Here is a 7384-nt window from a genome sequence, read left to right on the forward strand (position 1 = left end):
AAACATGTTGATGATCAATCTCAACATAATTTGCTCCTGAGCTTTGTGTTTTTTAATTTAATAGAAGAATTTTTTTGAATATGTCCAATCATGCAGAAAGGTAATGTAATTTTCCATTCATGGGGGTAGTTGGAAGAATGCCCACATCATTGGATGCTCCAATGCAAAAGGATGCATTTTTTACCCATGATACAGAATATTACATGCAAGTACATATAAGGTGACATTGTTCTGCATTTTCAATGCACAATTCTATCACAGACCATTCCAACGAATATAAAAGAGGAAATGAACCAATAGAAACAAACAGAGTTGCATAAGCATGAAATAAAACTATTTTTTTACATATTATAAAATAAAGAAAAAAATAAGAATCAAAACAAAAACATGAACAAATCTGCACTTTTCTATCCCAAAAGAAAACATTATCTAAGGATAAGATGAATGCAGTGAGCAGCAAGATCATTGATTTTGGAAAGTGAGGCATATTAATCTTAAGACCTGTGGAGCCACAACATATGAGTGCAGAGTAAAACAGTGAAAGTAAAGGCCAGACTCCTAGAGGTGGGACTCTACTTTATTCTTAATCAATGAAACGGCTTGAAAATATATTAAGAAATCCACTGAAACTAACTAATTTAAAAAAGGGCTTGTGGACAAATGCTGCCTGAAGTATACAATACATTTCCATCACAGCAAGCTGGGTCTTTTGGGGTATCAGTGGTGTGTGTACTGGAGCCCTAACACAGCTTGCTGAGAACTACTGTAAGAGAAGCAGTTTGATTGGTCCTTGCAGTTAAATATTAAATTAGCCTACAATTTAATAAAATATGTAAGAGTGCTTCTTTCTGGTTGCATGTGTAATAAACCAGGAAGTAAAGTGATAATACCCATAAACTTAAAGTTTCCTGATTATTTCTCCATATCAACAGCAAATTGTTGGTTGTTATACAGTATACACAAAAGTGACTGGTTGCTATGCTTGCACTGCTGGAGTGTTGTGGAGTAACCTAGCATTACAGCGGAAGCTGGCCATGTCTCTACTTACCTGTTAGTCAGTGTCATGGCTACACAGTCAGCAGTCACATAGGAAGCCTATCTCACCTATGGGCAATTATGCCCCCCCTCCCCATCTCAGGTGATGCAGGCTATTTAAGGTCTGATCTGGCAGTGCTCGGTGTTCTGTGAAACTAGTTTTTTCTTGTAGCCTCTCAAGGCCAACAGTATTCTAGATCCCTTGTTTCCCATCGTGTGCTTCACTTGGATTCTTGACCCTACTTTGATCTCCCAGACAGTGCCTTTGCTTTTAAACTATGTTTCCCTCAGCTATGAACCTTGCGTGCTCGTTTGTACTCTGCCTTATTGATTTCCCTTTTGCCACTTTCTCTATTTCATCTGGCTTTGAACTCTTCTTTCTATGATTATGGATCTGTGTTTTTCCTGTTTTCCCTGACTGTTTGCTACACTTGCATGCAACTTGCCTGTTCTCCAGTGTTTCCCTTGCCTGTTCCTGGGTTCATCTTACGAGCTGCAGACTTTTGCTTTACTTCAATGTAAGCAGTGGATATTACAATCGTTTTTTTTATAGTAATGCCAAATAATTTAGGCATTTAGTCTGGCTAATAGGTCCATGCATTTAGTAAATTATAAAACAAATATTTTATGATTATTACTAGTACTAGCTAGCATATGTATTATCTGTGTGCTATGGGTAAAAAGAAAATAAATATGAATAAGGTATGACTGGCCAATAGCCGCTGTCTAAGAAGCCACAGCTATGGTAAACTGATAGTTGATGAGATACAGCTTGCTTCTAATTAAATGGCCTGTCTGACTTCTGAATAGAGACTGCAGGTGTCTCTCTCAGACCACAGGGAGAGAAGGCAATCTACTTATCCTTAAAAGCAATGCATGTTGGTGCAGAATTTTCCAAACTTGCTGACACTGTGTATTCTGTGTGAGATGCTGGTAAGATGCAGTGGCGTTCTGATAGACGCAGACTTGCGGGGTGTGTGAGAGACATGCTGGCAGCTGTGGAGGTGTGTGCATGCTTGTGGGGAAGAGTGACAGAGGTGGCCTGCTTGAGTGCTCGCTCTCTAGCAACAAGTGATGTCTGGCATGTCTACACTGCTGAGACAGAGAAAGACCTTGGCAGAGGAGTGTACACTCCAGACTGAGATTATGAATGGTTGTTTATTTTCAAGTATGAGAAAAAGATATAGTGAGTTGACTGTGTCTAGGTGCAGCCTTGTGTAAGAAAAGGAAATATAACAGTGAGTGGGTTTGGGGAAAGTGGGTAAAAAGCTCATGTACAGATGGGCCCTCAACAAGCTCACCCAGTGGGCTGGGACCTTCTAGTACATAAGGCAAATTTGAAAAACAGGCTACAAAAAAACACACCAAGTACACCAAGAAAAATGTAATTCTTACATGGAATTTTGACATGAATAATGCTTGTATAACATAATATAGATTGTTGTCTGTGGCTTAATGAACTGCAAGGTTTTTAATAACCTAGGCTTTCTTGGTCTTCTTAATAATATTACTAATATTTTGTACTGAAAATCAAGCTTAGGCAAATGTTTAAAAGCAGATGAACAGTGTTGACTGTATGGCAGCATGATAAGGCATCAGGTAGTGCTCATCTGGGAAGTCACAGGTACTGTTAGTTGTTAATGCATAGCAGCTATAAGAGCAGTTAAAGAGGAGGCCATTTGTGGGGTGAGGCAGTAGATTGGGCCATGACGGAAGGATTGAGGTGCCAGCATGTTAGTATTAATGTGTTTACCAAACAAGGCAGTGAAACTGGCCAGGGCAAAGCTGAGGAAGTGCAGGTATGTGTTTATCTGTGTGGGGCAGTGAGATACAGCTGTAGGGATCCTCTCACGAGGCACCAATAAGTGTAGGAGTTTTGTGCATTTACTGGGACAATTATTAATTGTAGCAGTAAGTCACAAAATTATTCTTTGATGGCTATTAGAAGACCAACCTTGCGAGATAACTCAGCACGCAGACACAGGGTACTAATACACGACAATACATTTATTAATACATAAAATGTGCATATAAACATAACAGATCTTATCATGAGAGTTAGCAGAATACAAAAAGTATATATTCAAACACGAAGAGTTACAAACCAAGAGGGACATACATTCAGTATATCATTCATTTAGACCGTTTCGTAAATGAACTTGGATTACAACTTCTACACTAGATACTCAAAAGCAAATACATCACTCATAGGAATTAAATTGATATCAACTCAGGTTGAGGTAACAATTGAATTCTCGAGCTGTAATGCAGAATGTGGAATACTCATCCAATCTGTGTGGATTCAGATCCCTCGCAGACACAAAGAAGCAGTGGCAGGCTGTTGCTTTGTCCAATCGGCGCTCTCTGGCTCGATTCCAGGCAGTGCTGGTTCGGCGTGCGATGTGGGATAAGGAGGGAGCGATTTCTGCTTCGATGCTCTAGCAGTGGGCTCTCTGAAGACCGGCTAGTTAGTTCTGGCTTACTAGCAGAGTTGTGCACATGAGGAAAGTGACTGGGGGTCCAAGCAGGTCACTCTTTAGACAGGAAGAAGACCGGTTCGTTCCTGTTGTAGCGCTAGTTCTGAATACTTAGATTCAGCTGTCCACAGTTCCGACCATAGTTCACTTGTTGATCAGGTGAGCGTTCGCAGTGGGTTCACGAGGCTTGCTGCAGGGCTAACTTCGGGTGGATCCTTTGGTTACGCGCTGGCGACCTCTGTTCTCAACTCTTAGAACAAAGGAATGTCCTGCACTCAGACACACTGGCCGTTACGTGGTTGTCCGAGCTGAGTCTGAGGATGTCCAGGAGGAGCTGAGTCTGAGAAATGTCCAGGAGGCGCACCTTCTGGGCTCTGTGCTGCCTGTTTTACCTGGAGGAACTATGGTCATTCATTGGTTGAAAGTTTCATGGGCATTCAAGACCCACGTGGGGTTACCCTGCCCTACCAGTCCCTGATTGGCTGAGGACGAGTAACAGTGCACTCTGACCTTAGGGGTTGTAAACAACTTGGGATGACTCTCCCTTGGAATCTCCCAGACAGTAAGGTGCCAGAGATGACCATTTATTAGGGTGGCTGATGTGTCTCAGCTATGGGAGTTGTTCCTTATCAGGACACTCTATCAGCTAGAAAAACACCTTAATTGTGAACCAAATGGAATGGCCTCTCTGTATCAAGCACCACTTGAGATGAGGGAGAGGGAGACTGGCAAGGGAGCAGCAAACTTAATTCCTGTATTTTTAATAAGCCTTGCCACTACACAGCCACTCTGTGTTATGAGTGAACAAGGTGTGTGTATGTTGCAGATGCATATGCAGCAGCAGGAAGCTGATGGTAGTGTTAATTGTTATGGTGTGTGTGAAAGATAGAAGGCTAGGGAGACTGTGTCTCTCTCTTGCTTTTGGGTAAGTGTATTATAATGTTGTACAGGAAGTTAGCAGGCTGAGCAGACTGTAGCTTCCCCTGGAAGGGGAGCAATGTTTAGACCTAGGAACCTGGTGGCAAGCCATCCATGAGCGTTCAATAACAAAATGGGGTTCTGGAGGTGTTTCCACAGAACTGAGCTTTCTGCCTGCAAGGCTCTCTGCTGTCCGTCATGCCCAAGTGAGTGAAAACAGTTATCTGATTAACTGACTAAAATAGACTATGTGTGAGCGAGTGAAGTCCAGAGAGCAGGTATATGGTTGGAGAAATCCAGCTCCAGATCTAGAGTGTGAAGTCCAGAGCAGTGAAAGGGTCTAACTAGTTGCTGGCTCTCTGTCAGCAAGTGGAATGGAGAGGTGTGTGTGGCCAGAGCCAGCAGGCTATATGCGTCCATAGTAGTGTGGAAGTTGGAGGGCCTGTCTAGCAGAAATAGGGTGCTGAGAGAGAGAGTTACATCAAGGAGTAGGAGTAGGCTCCACAAATAGTATCAGACATGGTCATTGCAGTGTCAAGTCGCTGGTAAGGTAAAGAAGGTGGTAGACAGCCAAATAGAAACAACCAAGAGAGGGGATTCCACTGCTACTACCCAAGAGGCAGCAGTGTGAGAGGCAGCAGTTCCTGTCCTGTTGCCCCGAGTCTGGGAGTGAAAGATTAGGGACATGGGCAGAATTATATAGTACTTAAACACTTTATGTGCTTGGTTACAATATTTCCCTCAATATGGTTGCTGTAATCTGTTCATTTTCAAATATGCATGCTGATGTTTTTTTATTTGTGGAAGTTTGTGTTTCAAGACAATGATTTTGCATTTTTTTTTAGGTTAAAATAATGATCCCAAAAGACTGAGAGGAGGAGGTCATGAAAGCTTGATAAGGACTTATGGGATTCTACTGAGGGTGTTGAACTTGGTATACAGATTAATGACCCTCGGATTCCGCAAAGGGTGGAGTAAATTGGCTCACAGATCCCTGAGACAGGGTTACTGAGAGAAAAAGGCCCAGAAGCCCTCAAGAGTTACAGCTCAGATGAAGTGAGAGAGGGGAGAAATATACTAATTTACATAGATTTTCCTGGTGACAACTTAGTTGTAGTAGTCCTAGACTTTTTCAGATGAGAGAGCAAGAGACTGCTGTACTCTTGGAGGAGAATACATTGTACAACAGATGTTTCTCCAACAGACTGTGATGGCCGTGTCTGTCAGCTTGGGTCTGCCGTGACTAAGGTCAACAACCTTAGTGTGTGTCACTTCGTGTAGCTGCACAACTACACTATATACAAACACTCAGTTTTTCCTGCAACTATTTTCTGTGCCAAATAAAGTAACCCACTCTTATAGCTGTGAGTGAAGTATATGATTGACTACAGTACAGTTTTGGTTACAAACATACTTTTAGAATGTAATAACCATTCTGAAGTGCCTGGCTGGAGGTCCTGTCCTACATATTGTGCTTGAGTGTTGATGATATCAAGTTGTTAATAGAGCATTGGTGTTTTTTTTGTGTTGTCGTGCTGCCCCTGACTCTGCTTCAAATAGTGGTGAAGCGTGTACCCTGTTCCCGCAGTATTTCCTACTGGCTCTTTCTAATGGCATCAATTGCAGGAATCCTGTCCTCTGCTAGTTTAGACTTGTCATTAACATAGTCTTGTCTGTATTCTTTGACTAGCTCAGGATGTTAACCAGATCCTGAAATCCCCTGAATTTTTTAGTTGAACAGATCTACAGATCTACATCATCTACATCTACAGATCTACATCCACTGTAGTGCCTAAGAATTCGTGTTCAGTTTAAGCTCTTTGCCTTTAAGTAACATGCTAGACATTCCTATGAATTGTAAGGGTTATATTTGGCTAGGCTGGAAGTAATCTGCTTTCTCACGTGGAGATTATGCACTGTAAGTCTGATTTTATTATTCAATTGCAATGTTGTCGTATTACAATGCTACAGTTTTACAAGACATTTATAAAAAATATATCTAAATTTACCTCTGATTAATTTACTTTAATTTTCTCCAAGGTTTCATACTTGCAAAAAACCTTCCAGCAAAACAAAAGGTCTGTTATGCACAGAGGGGAAGACTAAAACAATGGAAATCCTTAGAAGGCATCTGTTTGTTATTTGTTTTAGATCTTTGTTGTTTAGACATTAATTTAACTTCATATGCTTAGATGAGCTATTAATTAAAACAAAATGTGATCAACTGTTGGAACAAATACTGCAAAACTTTGTGATTTTTCTTCACTGCTATTAGCTGGCAAATAGTTTATCAGGAGAAGATTACTATAGATTTTGCTTCTGCTATGTTCTGCTGGAAGCTGGAAGGAATTCCAGAATATTGTAATGGAAAGATATTTAAGAATTTTAGATCCAAATACAATGATCTCTAGTCAAGCATGTAGGTTTGAAGCCATATAATGTCTAGCTTAGATGTGAATACATCCTGTGTGTAGTGGAGCTCATGCATTGTGATAATTAACCAAAAGTTAGTCTATAAAATGAATATCCATTACTGTTAGACTTTAAGATGGTGGCGCATTGATTTGGCTGCTAGTTTCCAATTGTTGAGCACACACAGGAAGGAGGTTACTGTCTCTGATGGGGTGATGTTTGTACTTTCTCCTGGGAAGGAATACAAGAAGATTTTGCTTATCCTTAAGAGCAATGTGTGAGGAGAATTGGCTGTCCTAGGGTCTCTTAGAACACCTACAGTATGCCCACATCTATGTCCCTTTTACCAACAGGGATCAGCAGAGAAGATAATAATAATAATAATTGCTTACACTTATATAGCGCTTTTCTGGACACTCCACTCAAAGCGCTTTACAGGTAACGGGGACTCCCCTCAACCACCACCAATGTGCAGCATCCACCTAGAAGTAAGGTGAGATAAGATTACTTATCTAAGTGGATAGATAACTTACTGCAAGCTG

Source organism: Atractosteus spatula, chromosome 8, assembly GCF_055471065.1.
Source record: "Atractosteus spatula isolate fAtrSpa1 chromosome 8, fAtrSpa1.hap1, whole genome shotgun sequence".
Classification (NCBI taxonomy): Eukaryota; Metazoa; Chordata; class Actinopteri; order Semionotiformes; family Lepisosteidae; genus Atractosteus; species Atractosteus spatula.